General features: G+C 42.3%; 1 long non-coding RNA gene across 5 annotated transcripts in view; it reads right to left on the minus strand.

The window, feature by feature from the left end:
- The window catches only part of LOC111750318 (uncharacterized), a 107,055-nt gene that overhangs the window by 69,789 nt on the left and 20,685 nt on the right, over positions 1–16,581 (minus strand). For 4 of the 5 annotated variants that reach the window (XR_010318103.1, XR_002785478.2, XR_002785479.2 and 1 more), the window contains exons 3-4: positions 15,319–15,376; positions 14,223–14,336 (exon numbers count right to left, since the gene is read on the minus strand). This is a non-coding gene — a long non-coding RNA (uncharacterized LOC111750318). The remainder of the gene's footprint in view (positions 1–14,222; positions 14,337–15,318; positions 15,377–16,581) is intronic. The other variant, XR_002785481.2, reaches the window with a different exon arrangement.

Below are 16,581 nucleotides of genomic sequence, written 5' to 3' on the forward strand. Positions count from 1 at the left end.
AACAAGACTTCAGGAATTGATGGAATATCAATTGAGATGTTTCAACAAACAGATGCAGTGCTGGAAGTACTCACTTGTCTATGCCAAGAAATTTAGAAGACAGTTACCTGGCTCACTGACTGGAAGAGATCCATATTTATGCCTATTCCCAAGAAAGGTGATCCAACCAAATGCAGAAATTATCAAACAATATCATTAATATCACATGCAAGTAAAATTTTGCTGAAGATCATTCAAAAGCGGCTGTAGTGTTATATCCACAGGGAACTGCCAGAAATTTGGCTAGGTTCAGAAGAGGATGTGGGACCAGGGATATCATTGCTGATGTCAGATGGATTTTGGCTGAAAGCAGAGAATACCAGAAAGATGTTTACCTGTGTTTTATTGATTATGCAAAGGCATTAGACTGTGTGGATCATAACAAATTATGGATAACATTATGAAGAATGGAAATTCCAGAACACTTAATTGTGCTCATGAGGAGCCTGTACATAGGTCAAGAGGCAGTTGTTTGTAGAGAACAAAGGGATACTGCGTGGTTTAAAGTCAGGAAAGGTGTGCATCAGGGTTGTGTCCTTTCACCATACCTATTCCATCTGTACGCTGAGCAGATAATCCAAGAAGATGGACTATATGAAGAAGAACGGGGTGTCAGGATTGGTGGAAGACTCATTAACAACCTGCGTTATGCAGATGACACAACCTTGCTTGCTGAAAGTGAAGAGGACTTGAAGCACTTACTGATGAAGATCAAAGACCACAGCCTTCAGTATGAATTGCACCTCAACATAAAGAAAACAAAAATCCTCACAACTGGACCAATAAGCAACATCATGATAAGTTGAGAAAAGATTGAAGTTGTCAAGGATTTAATTTTACTTGGCTCCACAATCAACAGCCATGGAAGCAGCAGTCAAGAAATCGACATTGCATTGGGGAAATCTGCTGCAAGAGACCTCTTTAAAGTGTTGAAAAGCAAAGATGTCACCTTGAAGACTAAAGTGCACCTGACCCAAGCCATGGTATTTTCAATGCCATCATATGCATGCAAAGCTGGACAATGAATAAGGAAGACCAAAGAAAATTGATGCCTTTGAATTGTAGTACTGGTAAAGAATAATGAATATACCATGGACTGCCAAAAGAATGAACAAATCTGTCTTGGAAGAAGTACAACCAGAATGCTCCTTAGAAGCAAGGATGGCAAGACTACATCTTACATACCTTGGAAATGTTGTCGGGACAGACCAGTCCCTGGAGAATGACATCATGCTTGGTAAAGTACAGGGTCAGTGAAAAAGAGGAAGACCCTCAATGAGATGGACTAACATAGTGGCTTCAATAATGCACTCAAGCATAACAATGATTGTGGGCATGGCACAGGACCGGGCAGTGTTTCATTTTGTTGTACATAGGGCCACTATGAGTTGGAACCAACTGGACAGCACCTAACAATGTAAAACATGTATGTTTATATATATAGACATAACTTCATATATAAAGACATAACTTCTGCCCTGAATCTCTGAGGCACGATGCCAGGTGAGTTGGCACAGTAGGCAGTAGGAGTTTCCCTGGAAGCCACGTCTACACTAGGATGATTACCGATAACATGGAAGTGACTCAAAACTGCATAAATATATCCTACTTAAACCCATACTGAATATGTTCCAAATTCCACTTTCTCAAAATCAGATTAAAAAAATACTTATGGCCGCCCCTATACCACCCAACATAAGAAAAAGTAAAACAAGGAAAGTTGGAGAAGAAGAGACAGTGAGCTTAACTGATTGCAGTTATAGTACCAAGAAACTTTTCCCAGGGGTGAATATTTTAATAAAGCTCAGGCCGATGTCCCAAACTAGCACAGTCTGTGACTTTTGGAGTTAAATGCTCCACTCCCAAATTGTAAACTTCATTCAGGAAATATGAAATCGGCTTCATGACTGTTTTTGTTGAAAATCAAGCTTTTTTTTTTTTTTAAGCTTTCATCAGGTAAAATAAAATAAAATAAAATCTCTTTTTGAAGTGGGCCAAGTCATATCCCCACCTCTCTGCAACATAAACAGTCTAGGAAAAGAAACAGGAGTTATATTGAATTTTGTGACCACCCTCAGAAGGCAAAGCTGTGCACCAAGGTACCAAACGTTCATAGTAGACATTGCCTGTTTGGCTCTGAGTCAGGCACATATACCATTAGGTAAAACAGGGCCCTTTGGATTTTCTAATTAAGTGTACTAAAATAAAAGGTGGATTGAGATTATCCAGCTGGATGAGAAACTGGGTGGAATTAAGGAAAGCTTCTTAGGGAGAGATGTGTAGGGCAGTGGTTATAAGTGCAGGTTTCTGGACTTATTTGGTTATTTAGTTATTATTTGTCTCTCCCCATTAAAATGTAAGCATCATGAGGACAAGGAGTTTGCTCTGCTCTCTGCCATCTCTAGTGCCCAGCACACACTAAGTGCTCAGCTAACATTTTTGGCTTGGATGGAAAGAAGAAAAGAAGGAAGGAGGGAATGGACGAAGGGAAGGATGAAAGGAAGGAAGAACGCCAGCCAGCCAAGGCTTTGCCTTAGGTAAATCACAAGCCAGTATGTCTCAAGTTCCTTGCCTGTAAAATGAGGATGAAAATGGTCCCTCCCTCATAAAGTCGTTGTGAGGAATAGATGAAGTAAAAAACATAAATTATTTATAAGGGGGTCTAAACAGTTGCCCTTGAGTAGATTGCAACTCAGGGTGACCCAGTGTGTGTCAGAGTAGTACTATGTTCCACAGAGTTTTCAATGACTGATTTTTCGGAAGCAAATCACCAGGCCTTTCTTTCGAAGCACCTCAGGGTGGACTCAAAGTTCGAACCTCACAGTTAGCAGCTGGGCACAATAACCATTCGAACCACCCATTCTATCTTCCCTTAGATCCTTCGAGCTATCATTCAAGTATCCTAGAAGGCATCCAACAATGGAATGTTATTACTACTTGGATTAGAGGGAAGGGACTGAATTAGAAGAACAAGTAATGGAAACGTGTCAAGGGGCCTGAAATCTCTATTCTAAAAATTGACAACTTAATGGGAGAGTTTGAAGGCCTGGGATTTGATTCACAGGCAGGAATGAAAGTAAGAGCGTCCTGTGATGTAGCAGGAAGACCCGCCTCATCGCCCATCTCCCCAACCCCCAATTGGGTAAACGCAATCAATAACATCCTGTCAGGAACTTTCTGTGGTCTCATGTAAATTTAGGCTACCTGAATAAAAGATAAAAACTGTCATTTCCTCTGTCATCACAAAGCACGATGATTGATCTATTCCTTTGAGAGAACCAAACTGAACCAAATGATTGCTTATACTTGCCTGGTTATATGTGTCCATTGTGAAATATAATAAGATTTTTTTTTTAATTGTGAAAGATAGTAGGATATTTTTGGAGCATGTGGAGAGAGATGATCACTAGAGAAAATAGGGAGTAATTAACTCAAGCCAATGGGCAAGCCATGATAATCACTCCTAAGACGGTCTACAAAGGAAAAAGTGTCAAGAGCTGCTTAATCAACCCTGAACTGCGGGGGTGACTAGTTATAATTTAGGTGTTTTCCAATTAGCTAATACAAAACAGTAATAAATAGCCAGCTGCATTCTTAACACAATGCTTCCATACACTTAAAGAGAGTTTGGAACTTTGAACTTGATTTGGGATGTTCGTAGAAAATTTTACTTCTCAAAATTATTATTTATTGTTTATCAAACCCGTGATCTTCAAAGAAATTTAGGCTCACAAAGGCAATGATAAAAGTCACTGAGGCAGAAACCTGGGGCTATTTTAACAGACAGGCAAGTCATTTTGATTAATGGATTCTTTAAAATGGGGAGTAGGGCTGAAGACCAGACTCCTGAGCTGTGTTCAGCATAATAGGCCAATTCACAACTTGTCTCACACCATTTATAACCTGATCTTCTCTGAAGGGCAGGCAGTGTTGTAGTCAATGCTATCCATGTGGAATGTTACATAGAGTTGTACAGCAGACAGCTTGGTGTTTCGGCAGGCCCTCCAGAAAAATGTGAATTCTGGGCAGATTATGACCAGCTGAGGGTCAGCCGGCATCCCTGAGTGGCTCAAATGGCTAGGGGCAGTCCTGCTCTGTGACACATGGACTCCCCATGAGTCAGAATCGACTCCATGGCAATGGGTTTGGTTTGACTTGGCTACTCTGGTTTAACTTTGTGTAGATATCTGAAATGGTACCACTTTCGGTATGTGAGCAACTCAATTAAATTTTGCTAAGATAAGATAATAATAACAATAATAATATTAATAAATTATATCTAACATTATTGAAAATTTACAGTATCCTGGGCATTATACTGGAATCCCTGGCGGCGTAGCGGTTAAGTGCTACAGCTGCCAACCAAAAGGTCGGCAGTTCGAACCCACCAGGCACCCCTTGGAAACTCTATGGGGCGGTTCTACTCTGTCTTATAGGGTCGCTATGAGTTGGAATGGACTCAATGGCAATGAGTTTGGTTTGGTTTTGGGGGGCATTGGACTGTGCTGCTGCCATCGAGTCAATTGAGATTACAGCCTCGGAAACCCTATGGGGTAGTTCTACTCTGTCCTATGGTGTCACTATGAGTTAGAATTGACTTGACGGCAACTGTTTTTTTTTTTTTAATTATTTTTTTTACTTTATTCATCTTTAAACCAAGGAAATTATAAAATATAATTTCTCTCTCTCTCTTTTTTTTTTAATGGAGGAAAGAACCCCCGAAGGCAAAAATGCCTAAGGCCCGTGAAAGTCTTAATGTGACCTTGCCTATTGGCTGTGCAGGCTTTACAGGATCTCTCTGCTTACTGATGGATGCAATTTCTTGTTCCACCCTCCCTCATTCCCCACCTCTCCACCACCCCTATTCACGTGGCTGCTACCTTTCTGACTTCTGGCTCTCTCTTTTGGTGGTCAAGTGCAACAAGAAGGTCTGGTTAGAGAAAATCATGACAGCTGCTTTTTAGCATAAATAAGCACACCGGGGACCCAGTGTTAGAAAGGTGGTTTCCTTTCCCTTTCAGCGTGATGAGGAAACGTGACTGCGCCGGGGCATCTGCATCACCACTCAGACAGGGTTTTTCTGGCCACAAATTGTCTAGTCATAAGAAAACAATCCACACCAAAAGAATATTACCCGAGAGGAAAGAAAAAATGGCAGGAAAAACCATCTCTACATATTGTATGATTAAAACTATGTGTCATGATGGAAAAAGCAAAACTATAAAGAGAGCAAAAAGATAAGTGGTTGCCAGGGCTCAGGGGAAGGGATGAATAGGTGGAGCTCAGGGCATTTTTAGGGCCGCAAAACTATTCTGCAGGATATACTATAAGGGTGGGTACGTGACATTATGCCAATGTCAAAACCCACAGGGTTGGACAACACAAAGAATGAACCGTAATATAAATTATGAAAAAATAAGCCAAACCCATTGCTATTGAGTCGATTCCAACTGATAGCAACCCTTTAAGACAGAGTAGAATTGCCCCATAGGGTTTCCAAAGAGCAGCTGGTGGATTTGAACTGCCCACCTTTTGGTTAGCAGTTGAGCTGTTAACCACTGTGCCACCAAGGCTCCAGTATAAACTATTGTTGTTGTTAGGTGCCATTGAGTTGGTTCCGAATCATAGTGACCCTTCATGCAACAGAATGAAATGTTGCCTGGTCCTGCGCCATCCTCACAATCGTTATGCTTGAGCTCATTGTTGCAGCTACTGAGTCAATCCATCTCATTGAGGGTCTGCCTCTTTTTTGTTGACCCCTACTTTACCAAGCATGATACCCTTCTCCAGAGACTGATCCCTCCTGATAACATTCAAAGTATGTGAGACATAGTCTCACCATTCTTGCTTCTAAGGAGCATTTTGGTTGTACTTCTTCCAAGACAGATTTGTTTTTTCTTTTGGCAGTCCATGGTATGTTCGACATTCTTCGCCAACAACACAATTTTGAAGGCATCAATTTTTCTTTGGTCTGCCTTATGCATCGTCCAGCACATGAGGCGATTGAAAGCACGATAGAATTCAATTAATAATGTTATTTTTGTTAGTTGCCGTCAAGTCAGTTCAACTTATGGCCACCCCAGGTGTGTCAGAGTGGAACTGTGCTCCGAAGGGTTTTCAAGGCTGTGACCTTTCCGAGGCAGACCTCCAGGCCTGTCTTCTGAAGTGCCTCTGGGTAGCATCCAACCGCCAACCTTTCAAATAGTAGTAGAGTGCTTATGTATCAACATTGGCTCATCAATTGTAACAAATGTACCACACTGATGCAAGGTGTTAACAATAAGATAAACTAGTATGGGGACAGAGGGAGCATACGGGAACTGTCTGTACCTTCTGTGCAATTTTTCTGTGAACCTAAAACTACTCTGAAAAAGTCTATTAAAAAAACAAACATCTAAACTGCTTAACGAGGGATCCCTCTTAAATCCGGGGTTCTGGGAAGTGCACCTGTCACAACTGAAAATGACAATCACATGCTTGGTGGCCTGGGGGCATGACCCTAGCGGGGCTGACCATCTCCAGATTGAGCCTTCTTTGTGTTGATTCTTCCCGCAGTCCTCATTCTTTTTAGGAAGCTGAGGTTCCAAATGTCAGCCCAAACTACTTACAAGACCTGAAATAAACCTTGGGTTAAGACAAGGACCCTAATGAGAAGACAAGAGCCATTTTGACCCCCAGCTGGGCTGGGGACCAGCTGAGACCTGTGCACCTTAACTTTTGTTACATTTGAACTTTAATGACCTCTATGGCCAAGTCTGGCCTGTGAGTAATAAATACGAAGCCCTCCTTTCAGCTCTGTAGTTTAAAGAAAGAGGAAGGAAACAGTCCATTGTTTTTCTAACCTTGCAGTTTCCTAATGTAAGATGGAAAATTGAGGGTGGCAAGTGAAAGCAGCAGGCGTCACTATAGAAGGACATCCGGTGAGGCACTAATGGGGCATCTGTTAACCCTGGGGCAATGGGGGACAGGGAGCAAAACAAGCTGGAGCAAATTTCCTTAGTAAATATATCTCAATACTCACTACAACCAGCTCTTTATTTGAAACCTAGTAGCACACAGTCTATCCAATTCAATGCCTTAAACCCAGGAAAGAAAACCTTCTCGGGTTTACTTACAGTGGAAAAATGCATTAGAGCAATGGTTTCCTCCAGCTCCAAGAAAGATTTTGTTGTACTCAGAGGAGTTAAGTGAGGCAAAAAAAAAAAAAAAAAAAGAGAATTTTTTAAAATACTCTGTTCTGTTCATCCACTAATTTGATCAAAAATAGCTCTCAAGTTTGTTCAGCACAATTTGAACTTCATAATCGTGCAGGTGATTATGGGGCCCCATTAGTGTTTTCAAAGCGCTTTGTACATTAGGGGCCCTTTAAACATTCTACCATAATAAAAACAACCTCATAAAAATCCCACACATTTCACATACCCTTTGATAACCCATCACACAATAATGATCTTGAGTAACTAACAGGCTGTACTACATTCAAACCAGTCACTTAGAGGCAAAAGTTTTGTGTCTTATTATCTCTTGGTAGAATTACCCAAGACCCTAGAAGAAGAAGAAAAAAAAAAGCACACTTGCTTTGCTCCTAGATGAGCAAATTCCATGAGTCATCAGAAATAGCTCTTTTCATAGCATCTGGGGTCTTAAAAGCTTGTGAGTGGCCATCTAGGATACTCCGCTGGTCTCACCCCTCCAGGAGCAAGGAAGAATGAAGAAAACTAAAGATACAAGGGACGTTAGTCCAAAGGACTAATGGACCACATCTACCACAGCCTCTGCCAGACTAAGTCCAGTAAAACTAGATGGTACCCGGCTACCACCACTGACTACTCTGACAGGGATCACAAAAGAGGGCCCTTGACAGAGCTGGAGAAAAAAGTAGAACAAAATTCTAACTCAAAAACAAAGACCAGACTTGCTGGCCTGACAGAGACTGGAGAAATACTGAGAGTATGGCTCCCAGACACCCTTTCAGCTCAGTAATGAGGTCACTCCTTAGGTTCACCCTTCAGCCAAAGATTGAACAGGACCATGGAACAAAACAAGACTAGAGGGACACACCAGTGCTGCAGCAGGGACTGGAAGGCAGGAGGGAACAAGAAAGCTGGTAATAGGGAACCCAGGGTTGAGAAAAGAGAGTGTTGACATGTCATGGGGTTGTTAAACAATGTCATAGAACAAAGTATGTACTAACTGTTTGATGAGAAACCAGTTTGCTCTGTAAACCTTCATCTGAAGTACAATAAAAATAAAAAGTAAAAAAGAGAAGAAATAGCTCCTTTCTTCTCTGCCTATCTCCTTCTAGGCAGGTTTGATACAGGAAGGCTGGGACCAGCATTCAGGTGACCTGGGCTTCAATCTCACTCCTGTAACTGTCTGTCTGTGGGATCTGGGGTCTCATCCTCTCTCTGAAGATGAAAAGGTTGGTCTAGAATCAGGGACTCTGAGAGGATACCCCCATCCCCGAGTTCTGAGCATGTGCTCTATGGCCTTTGGGTTAGAGAAAGTTAAGTAGTGGACATCCTGCCCACCTCTTCTCAGTCAGAGCAAATCCTTTTTGTTTCATATGCAGGGTTCCCAATTATCTTTTCATTAAAAGAAAAAAAAAAAATTAACCATCAGATTAAATGAACTCTAAAAAAAAAACCCATTGCCGTCAAGTCAATTCCAACTCATAGCGAACCTATAGGACAAAGTAGAACTGCTCCACAGAGTTTCCAGGGAGCACCTGGTGGATTCAAACTGCCAACCTTTTGGTTAGCACCTGTAGCACTTAACCACTACATCAGCAGGGATTCCACCAAACTCTAAGTTCCCTTTCATTTTGGACATAATGTAAATCTGTACTGCTAAGAGCCTACCTTGGGTGAGTTAACCCTCATATCAAGCAACTATTTCAGAAGGGGGTTTAACCCACTAATATTTATTCAGGAATTAATAGGAATTATTTTATCCTGTTTAGTAGAAAGCTGAGTTCTGAAGAAATGGATATAAGGTCGGTAAGTCTTGATAGGAAAATTGAAGGAGAAAAGTGGGAAGAAGACCAGAGGAGACTGAGTACATGGGGCCTTGCCCAAGGACAGCAGACCATAATGGCACTGCTCAGCAGAGGCTGATAGGCAGCCAAGGGCTCCCAGGGGCACCGGGCAACAGCCAGAACTTTAAGCATTTATCACTGGTCTTTTCCACATGCCACCTTACTCAATCTTTACAAGAGAGCACAGAAAAATCAGCCATTGAAAGCCCTATGCAGTACAGTTCTTCTCTGACAAGCATGGCATCACCATGAGTTGGAATCAATGGCAGCTGGTTTTTAACAATATCCCTATTTTTCAGGTGTAGGAACAGAGGTTTTGTGTGGCTACATAGTTGTCCAGGAACATCCAGATAATCAGTTCTAGAGGAGTCAGAATCTTGGCACAAGGAAATGAGAGAGGTGCCAGGGAAAGGCGGGGAGGGAAGACGATTTGTCTGGTCCTACTCTCCATTTTGTTCCAGTCATGTCCTAAACTCTACTGTCACTCAGTCACTGAACATTTATCGAGCTTCTACATCACGTTGGTATTGGGAGAAAGATGAACAAGTCATAGTCTTCACCTTCTAGGAGTTTATGGCTGGCAAGATATGTATGTAAATGTGGCAATACTAAGGTTAGTCACCAAACATTTTTGTTCTTCTCCCAAACACATAGTAGGGCTGTGTTTCTACGCCTCCTTAAAGGTGAGGGTGTTCCTGCTTTGGCCAGTGACATCTGAGCTGAAGTGATGTGTGACACTTCCAGGTGGAAGCTTTAAGAGCCTGGGCAAGATCCACCACTCTGTTTCCTTGGGCCATGGTGACTGGCAACATGTCACATGGTATCTACTGCATCAGCCTGGATCCAGAGGAAGGACAATGTGGAGCAGAGTCCTATAGAACTGATATGGACATGTAGTTTAAGGAAGAAATAAATCCTGCTGTTTTAAATAGGAGTTCGGAGTTGTTTGTTAACTCAGCACTACCTGGCCTATCCTGACTAATGTAGTCAATATTCGCCAAAGCAGAAGGATTAGGAGACCGGAGTTTTATGTGACTAGTCACTCACATTCATTAAACCCACAACACAATTCTTTCAAAGAGACTTAGAAGTTTTCTTTTTTTCCCCTTCATTTTCAAACCTAGCAAAATACATTTCACTTGCCTACTATACTGTGGTCAGCAGACTCTGTTGTGTAATTTAATATTAGTTAAATATAATGAGTTTCCTTACTGCAATTTATTGTTAATTAAAACCTCTTTCAAAGTTTCTACAGTTTGGGCTTATAAACATGGATGGAAACTTCTGGTATATTTTTTATAAACCAAACAGCCATAACAAACTCTAAAGAAGAGGTGGGAGTCTGGGGGGAGGGAAGGTCCTATAAAGCAGGAAAGGAACAGGTGGAAGGCACTTTCATTTTTTCTTTTGCTGAGCCCTTGGCAGTTACTTTGACTTACCCCATCAAAGGCAATACAATACCTTCAACCAATTCTCAATTTCGGCTTTATTTTTCTATGCTCAAAATACTACTGCATTACTCATTACAATTCTCTGTTCTGATTTTTGGCCCTTCCATGGAGAAGTTGCCTATATCCTAGTTCCCCTGTAAATTCATGAAGCTTCATTAAAAAAAAAAAAAAAACAGTTGCTCTCCAGTCGATCTGGATATGTGCCGGAGTAGAACTGTGCTCCATAGGACTTTCAATGGCTGATTTTCTAAAATAGATCACCAGGCCTTTATACTGAGGCACCTCTGGGTAGACCTGAACCTCCAACCTTTTGGTTAGCAGCCGAGCATGTTAACCATCTGTACCACCCAGGGACTCCAAACTCCTAACAAGCTATCATTTACAGACTGTGGGCAGGCTCCTTGCTTTGTGTAGATTTCCTCCCTGACTCCTCACAATAACCCTGTGAGGCAGGCACTCTTGTTACAGATTTTGCACATGAGGAAACTGAGGTTTTTAGGGGCAAGTAACTTACCCAAGTCCCATAGCCAGTAACTGGTAGAATCAGGTAGCTTGCCTCCAGAACCCACACACTTAACCCCCACAAGCCTCCTGGCTATCTCACTCCCTAGGAACATGTTTCCTGGCCAAGTGGTTGGGGCACCCTAGGCCTCAGCCCCCCATTCCCACCACTGCATGGTTTACGAGCCAGGTGTGTGGAGCATTGTGGGGCGCAGACACACAGTGAGAGCACAGAGCCCGCACACCCCTGAGAACAGACTGTGCAGCCAGAGGCAGCCAACCAAAGCTCATTGTCCCAGCCTGCTTCTGAAAGAAGGTCTTAAAATAGCATTTGACAATGTCGGGACACACAGGTACCTCATGTGACTGATCTCTGGGACTCCAAGTATACCACTGAAATCCACACTCTGGAAAATACAGGACAGTCAGAAGGTCTAGTTCTGGACCTGGCTCTGTCATTAACTAGCTCTGTGACTGTAGCCGATAATAATAGGAAACAACTAGTCAAGGAAGGCTGACTTTGGTGCCAAGTGCAGTGCTAAATACTTCACATGCATGCTTTCGCCTCATTTGGGACTTCCCTATAATTACAAAAGGGCGCATTGGTGGTCTGGTGGTAGAATTCTCACCTTCCGTGCAGGCTTGCGTGTTGCTCTGATGCTGAACAGGCTTCAGTGGAGCTTCCAGACTAAGACAGACTATCCAGTCCCTTACCAGTTATGGGGATAGTGTAGGACCTGTAGTGTTTCGTTCCGTTGAGTGTGGGGTCACCATGAGTCAGGGGCCGACTTGACAGCAGCTAACAACAACAATACCCACAAAAAGTAGGCATTATTGTTATCCCTGATTTCATAGATGACAAGGGACAAATCAAGTGGCTTGTCAAAAGTTGTTACCCAGATAGGACGTCAAAGAGCCAGGATTTATTCTGGCCATTTCCTTTCTCTGGGCCTCAGTTTATCCATCTATACAACAAGAAGGTTGGACTTGATGACCTCGAAGATCTGTTATAGCTTTAGTATTTGGGCTCCTTCACTCTGTTGAGAAGCTCTGTTTACACAGGCACCAATACTCAGGGAAAGTGAGATGGTCAGTCTATACTGCCTTGAATTTGCAACATAGCATTGTACCACTCTCCCCTGGCCCACTTTTGTTAGAATTGGCCAGAATGGACCAGACTCTGATCAAGAGAGCTCTTTTCTCTGCAACTCTAAATATTGTTAGAGAGTGCTTGCAAGCCTACCGCTAGATTAATCCCAATGACAGTGGTAATAATGAGAAAAAGATTGATGTTTAAGCACATCCTCTTTCCTTGTAATAAAATGATGTGACTTGTTCCTCAGTCTAGTGGGTGGGTTTATAATTTACATGAGGAAGCGGGTTGGAATTAAGACTAAGGGCATCTTGTTTCCACCTTGATAACTGAGGTTTATCTCACCCCTTCGGTCAGTTCTCTTGAACAAGTTCTAAGTGCATTTACAGTTTTAAATTGACTAACAACAATTCTCAAATCACTGAACCTTCTCTAGGGCCTTGGTGTTTCCTGGGTGCTAGTCAACTAATCCTAGAAGTCCTCAAACTTCAGGGTGTAGTTAAATGACCTGGGGAGTTTGCTAAAAATGCCTGGGCTCATCCTCTCTGAATGATTTCAGGGTCTAGGGTGGAACCCTGGCATCGGCATTCTTAACAATCTCCCCAAGCAATTCTGATGCCCATGGTCTGTGGAGCACACTTTTGAGAAAATGCAGACGGTTCCCTGTACCGGATTCATTTACCCTCATTTTCCCCAAGAGAGATATGGAAAGTCATTGCCCTTTTAGCCAGACACAAACCAATTAGGTCAATTTAGATCATCAGTTCAATTTAGATGATCAGTTCAATTGTGGTTTGTTTCATTTGTTGGAGAGGTTTTATTGTTTGTTTTGGTCAACTCAGATTTTAAAGCTGTTTAACCGTGGCACACACTAGGACCCCCAATAAACATTCTCTTATTTTAAGTAAGATCACTATTTGACTTTTCTTGTTGTACAGCGAATGGACAACTTCTCCATTGAATTAACAGATTCTACTCCTTGTCTGGGGCCATCAGTCACTGCCTTCAGCCCATTTCACATAGTTGCTCAATAGTACCTCACCCCATTCCCTTGTAAAAGGTCGATTTGGAAGTATCACTCTCACCATATAAGGTAAGATGTAATTTTATATATGTATGTACATATATAATTAAATCATGTAATTATATATATAAGTAATATATGTAATTATATACATATGCATATATGTAATTATGAGGCAACTATATAATTTATCATCCAAAGCGGGGCACTTGGGAGACTAAAAGGAGGTGCTATGAATAATTTCACTGGGACAATAGGCAGAAAACAGGAATATATGGGAAAACTGGGACACACAGTCACCCCAACTCTCACCAGTGTAGAAAGATAGAGCACCAGGAGGTCACCCACTTGCCAAGGACCCCAAAGTGACCCTCTCCTGTATGAAAGTCCACAGGACTGGATCAGACACAGACTTGGGCTGCTTTTATCTTTCCACGGGACTTGCAGCTGCCTGTTTCATTATCATCGCTGTAAAGGCAGGTATCATCTCTCTCTTTTCATCTCCTTCCCAGCTCCTGGCCCAGGACCTTGTGTAAACAGGTGTTCAGTGAGTGTGCCATCTGATGGAGAGGTGAGCCAGGTGGCAGAGGTCGCTGTGCATACAACACCCGGCCTGGGGAGGCCCCATGTGATAGGAGAAATCCTTTGTGTTACAGAGCCAGAAAAATTGGGTTTGCTTTCTGTGTGACTTGAGGGAAAATCATTTAACCTCTCTGAGCCTTAGTTCTCTGTACAATAGGATTGAAATATTTATCTCACAGTGTTGTTAGGAAGATTAAATGAGATAATACATGTAAATCACCAAACAGAGTCTTATCAACAATGATAACTCCCTCCCTCCTCATTGCTACACTGGTCCTGCTGAACAGAGAGAGATGAGCCAGAAAAAGGCTTCATTGCTTACTGTTCCAGTTATTTACAGGGGCATAACAAGCTTCTCCAACCCAGTTGCTTAAAACAACCTTTTTATTGTGCTCACTAATTCTGTTTGGCAGGACTCTGAAGGGACACAGTGGGGACAACTCAGGGTGATTCTAAGGCTGGAGCCAGGAATCATCTGGAGGCATTTTCACTCACATTTCTGGTAGTTGATGCTGGTTGTCATCCAGAAGGTCTACATGACATCTCTCCACGTGGCCTGGGCTTCCTCGCAGCATGGTGACCTCCGGCATCTTACACAGTGGCTTAGGGCTGCAAAAGTGAATACCCCAAGAGAACCAGGAGTAAGCTGCATGGCCTTTCAAATCCTAACGTCAGAAGTCACCCCAACCATAGTCTTAAGCCAGCCTAATTCAAAGGAAGAGAACATAGAAGCCACCTTTCAATGGGACAAATGTCAAAGTCACATTGTAAGAAGAATATGTGGATGGAAAATATTGATGTGACTGCTTTTGGAAGATGTAGCCTGCCACACTTACCCTGTAAGCAACCCCAGCGATAAAGATGGCTTTAAAAAAAAGTTAAAAAAAAAAAAAAACACACACACATGACACCTTAGAATCCCAAAGTGCTTTGTCATTTCCTGAACCTAATGAATAGCCTGAGCCTTTGGTTAAGAGGCCATGACTCCTGCCTTTAAGACACTAAGATGTGGCTTAGCAAAGTAGAATTGTGCCAATACTTATAGAAAACCTGAGCAGGTAAAAAATCAAGCTTTGTAAAGCAGACATTTTATGAGGCGGCCATTCATGTGAGGAGTTTGCCTGTGTATCAAATAAGACTTTAGCCTGGCGTTCAGGGTCTCTTATAACCTGACCTCCACCTACCCGACCCATGTTATCTCCAGCTATTCTGAATCACCTGCCATTCCCGGAATAGGCTTGTACTTTCTGCCATGACGCCTTTGTTCGGGCTATTTGCCTTTCTCGGGAATGTTCATCCATCCATTTCTACCTGCCAAACTCCTACCCATCCTTCTAGGCCCAGTTAAAATCCCACCTCCTCTATGAAGACTTCCCAGGTTGCCCCCTGAAGGAAGCCTCTCCTTCTGAACATCTAGAGATCTTTATTTATACCCTTTCAGCCCTTAACCACATTCCACCTCCGATAAGATTTCCCATTTCCCAAGCCCACATCACTCCTCCACCTCATTCATTTCCTGTCCCCGAGCCCCATCCTTAACTGTTGCTAAGAGAAAAGCAAGATCAAAGTGTTTTACCCATTGGGTTCTTACCTAGGTTCTCTCCTGGGCAGAAAGTGTTGGCATCAACAGGTGGCAAGGAGACAAAGTGCTAATGGGAAGTGGAGATGAGTCAGGTATCGGTTGCCCTGGGCAAATGATCGTTCTCCTTGTCTTATAATTTCATTTTCTGTTACTACTCTGTGCTTTTGACACCATCACCACACACACACACACACACACTTAACTCAGTCATTTAAAAGCATTATGAATCTCTATAAGGACTGCTATCTTATCAATCCTTTTTACATAATTGTCTAGCTCAGAAATGTAGAAATCTATTTTTTAACAAGGAAATTTGTCTACTTAATGATTCTTTCTTCTTTGACAAGAATCTCTTCAATTCTTGGATTCCTATTCCTCCTCCAGAACCCCAGTGAGCTAACTCCCCATTCCACTCCAGTACACACATAAATACATTTTAAAAAACATCGATTTAGACTTAATTTTAAGTTACATTGTATTTCTTTCTATTAGACAAAAGAATAAATTTGAGTAACTTTTCTTCTGCTCAAAAGGACTTGAAGCACTTACTAATGAAGATCAAAGACCACAGCCTTCAGTATGGATTACACCTCAACATAAAGAAAACAAAAACCCTCACAACTGGACCAATGAGCAACATCATGATAAGTGGAGAAAAGATTGAAGTTGTCAAGGATTTCATTTTCCTTGGATGCACAATCAACAGCCATGGAAGCAGCAGTCAAGAAATCAAAAGATGCATTGCATTGGGCAAATCTGGTGCAAAGGATGTCTTCAAAGTGTTGAAAAGCAAAGATGCCACCTTGAAGACTAAGGTGTGCCTGACCCAAGCCTGTGGTATTTTCAGTCGCACCATATGCATGTGAAAGCTGGACAATGAATAAAGAAGACAGAGGGAGAATTGACGCCTTTGAATTGTGGTGCTGGTGAAGAATATTGAATATACCATGGACTGCCAAAAGAAGGAACAAATCTGTCTCAGAAGAAGTATAACCAGAGTGCTCCTTAGAAGCAAGGATGGTGAGACTGCATCTTACACACTTTGGACATGTTGTCAGGAGGGATCAATCCCTGGAGAAGGACATCATGCTTGGCAGAGTACAGGGTCAGTGGAAAAGAGGAAGACCCTCAACAAGGTGGATTGACACAGTGGCTGCAACAATGAGCTCAAGCATAACAATGATTGTAAGGATGGCACAGAGCTGGGCAGTGTTCCGTTCTGTTGTGCATAGGGTCGCTATGGGTCACAGCCAACTCGACAGAACGTAACAA

The sequence above is a fragment of the Loxodonta africana genome, chromosome 16 (assembly GCF_030014295.1).
Source record: "Loxodonta africana isolate mLoxAfr1 chromosome 16, mLoxAfr1.hap2, whole genome shotgun sequence".
NCBI lineage: Eukaryota > Metazoa > Chordata > Mammalia > Proboscidea > Elephantidae > Loxodonta > Loxodonta africana.